Below are 3484 nucleotides of genomic sequence, written 5' to 3'. Positions count from 1 at the left end.
CACACACACACACTCTCTCACTCACACACACACACTCATCCGCTCCTCACACCAGCATGACTGTGTCAAGTCCTGTAATGCAAAACAGTACATCTGTAAGGAATTATACTCAAACCAACCACACAAACAGTTCCTGGTTTTGTTATAATAAATCTTAAATTTATGACTCTAAAGTAGCTTTTCTTGTGGTGCTTTCTGATGCGAGTGTTTAACAACTGTGTATTTCAAAGCTAAAGTGTGTCGTTTGTGTCTCATATCCCAGTACTGCTCTGAAATGATGAGGACAATTCATCTTTATTCAGTGAGATCAATTTCATGTGATGCATATTTTAAAGATATCACGATTACCATTGTTTTTTTATAAAAATATTCTAAATGAAACATTGATAATCAGATATTTCACTTAATACTAAAAACACTTTGTTAGTGATTTTCTATGGTAAACTTCAGTTGTAAGAAGCCATAAATTATTATAATGACCTACATTAAGTAACGTTTTTTGTTCTCTAGTTCTTTAGCTAGTTAATTGCTACTTAATTTGGTCATTTAAACATAATTACATTTGTTGAACTTGTGTGAAGAAATGAGTGCGTATGAATAAGCTGTTATTAGTGAGCATCCTGGCATCCAAACTGACTCGAATCTGTTTGACCAACAATGGCAGACATGTGGAGACTTCTGGAAGCAGGTGATTATTTCATTGTGTGCATGCTTTTCAGGAAACGACACACTTCCGCTTCAGATCTCTGGCCAGTGCTCTGACAATCTGAACAGAATGTCAAATTGTATTTTTTCAGATGTCATTCAAAACAGCTCCCTCATTTTCACAAAAAACACGGTTGAATAAAAACAAACTCTCTGAAGGCTTCTGAATTCTAGGGAAGTGAAATCATGAGTCAGATAAAACTTCTCTGGACGGAACTGATGTGAAACAATGAAGCAGACAGCAGACTGTTCTGCGTGCTCTCAACAAATGATGCCCAATCTATTGACTTACAAACTTAATGCATTACTGTCCGTTAATCAAGCAGGTTTCTTTAAGAAACATATTTCTAGCAAAGTCCCTTTAGTCTTTGTTTCTAATAACTTACCGATTCTAGATTCTGATTTTCAAACAATGTGTTACGTTACATTTAAATTTTCTTGTAATTTTGAATTTACTCTGAAATGTACACAAACAAGCTCATGATTCCTGGAAGACTGCATTTAAACACACATCTGGAATAATGAGAACATACTGACTGGCAGCAAACCACTGTGTTTGAAGGAGTGGAATTATCACTTTAGTTCAGGGTTTTTTTCTCATTTGCTGATTTTCTTTAAAGACTTTAAAAAGGTTGTTACAAGTGTTTCTTCCACTCTTCACTGTTTTATTGTTTCTGTTTTAACACCTTGGCACAAATGATAGAAAACTTTTTCAACTTTTAAATATTTTTTTTAGTAAAAAGTCATTTCTAATTTAGTTTTAGCAATTCATAAATTGATAATCAACATCTAAATAAAATAAATACCGTTTCCGTGGAAATAAACTCTTTAAATCTGCCTGTTCAGTTTGTGTTGGAGTCTGAAGGGATAAATTGTAACACCCGATCAGGTCAAATGTTACAAAAAGTTCACTTTTTTAGAATGTTTCCGCCTAAAGTTTTTTGCAATTGGTTTTCCCGCTAAAATACTTAAAAGCAATAGTTAACCAATGACAGAGTGATTTTAAATGATGAGCTTGACAGAGGGGTCTTTCGTGGTGCAGTCATTCGTGTAGAGAGAGAAGAGCAGTGGGGAGAGAACACAGCCAGTGCTGATGGTGATAGTCCTGGATGTGAGTTTGCCCAGCTCACTAGCTGCTGCCTGTCTGTCAGGAAGCTGGTGATCCACTGACAGACGGAGGTGGGCACGGAGAGCTGGGTGAGTTTGTCTGAGAGAAGGTCAGGCATGATGGTATTGAAGGCCGAACTGAAGTCCACAAATAGGATCCTTGCGTAATTCCCAGGTCTGTCGAGGTGTTGCAGGATGTAATGCAGTCCCATGTTGACTGCATCATCCACAGACCTGTTTGCTCTGTAGGCAAACTGAAGAGGATCCAGCAAGGGTCTAGTGATGTCCTTCAGGTAGGCCAGGACCAGTCTCTCAAGTGACTTCATGACCACAGACTGTGGGGGTGGTGTCTTGTACATGGTGATGTTCCTCAGACCAGTCCATACTGACGCCGGATCATTTGCTGAAAGCTCTTTTCTCAGCTTTTCTGAGTAGTTTTTTTTAGCCACACTGATCTCCTTTGTTAGTCTGTTCCTGGCCTGGTTATACAAGATTTTATCCCCACTTCTGTAAGCATCCTCTTTGGCGTGACGAAGCTGTATGAGTTTCCCAGTAAACCACGGTTTATCATTATTAAATAATAAGAATGTCCTGGTAGGAATGCACATATCTTCACAGAAACCGATATATGAAGTTACAGTCTCTGTGAGCTCGTCCAGATCGGTGGCAGCAGCTTCAAAAACACTCCAATCAGTGAGTTTGAAGCAGGCTTGTAAATCCCGCTCTGCTTCATTAATCCATATTTTTACAGTCCTTAAAACAGGTTTAGATGATTTCAGTTTCTGCCTGTAGGTCGGTATAAGATGAACTGAACAGTGGTCAGAGAGCCCCAAAGCTGCTCGTGGAACAGAGTGATATGCATTCTTTTATAGCTGTGTAACAGTGATCCAATATATTACTGTCTCTGGTGGGACACGGAATGTGCTGCTTGTATTTTGGCATTTCACAGGAGAGATTTAATTTGTTAAAATCTCCAAGAATGATTAAAATAGTCTGGGTAGCTTTGCTCCATTTCAGTTATTTGTTCAGCCAGCTGAGTTTATTTGGGTAATTTGTATGTTTGTATCTAATGGTCTCTCTAAGGGCTAAGCCCCCCTGCTGGACACAAGCTCATTCTCTCTCTCTGGTCCTGCGAGAAGCTCTGTAATAGCAGTGCTGTTACCGTCTCAGTCACCTTTTTAAACCTAATAAACCTTATTTTGATTAGCAATTTTGTGTCCTTTGTGTGTTGCTTCCCTGAGCCCGGGTTATAACCGTAAGTGTGTGTGTGTGTGTGTGTGTGTGTGTTTTAACAGCCAGATGTGTCGAAACTCAACTCAGGAATGAGGAACCTGTTTTACAGACTCAGACACGCCTGTTTTACACACGTCCCCCAAACACAGAACCAGGAAACAGGAATCACATGAGTTCAGGGAAAGAGAAAGTGAAAGTGTAGCTGAGCTGTTGTGTGTTTGTGACTCTGTATTCATGCAGTAAAATGGCAGAAGCCAGATTTTCTCAAGATGAGTTCTTGTGTCCGGTGTGTCTGGATCTCCTGAAGGATCCAGTGACCATCCAGTGTGGACACAGTTACTGTAAGAGCTGTATTACAGACTGCTGGGATCAGGAGGATGAGAAGAGAGTCTACAGCTGCCCTCAGTGCAGACAGACCTTCAGTCCAAGACCTGCTTTA

This window comes from Sinocyclocheilus grahami, unplaced genomic scaffold, assembly GCF_001515645.1.
Source record: "Sinocyclocheilus grahami isolate Dianchi unplaced genomic scaffold, SAMN03320097.WGS_v1.1 scaffold1590.1, whole genome shotgun sequence".
In the NCBI taxonomy this organism is placed as follows: Eukaryota; Metazoa; Chordata; class Actinopteri; order Cypriniformes; family Cyprinidae; genus Sinocyclocheilus; species Sinocyclocheilus grahami.
Note: the sequence above shows the minus strand (reverse complement) of the source record.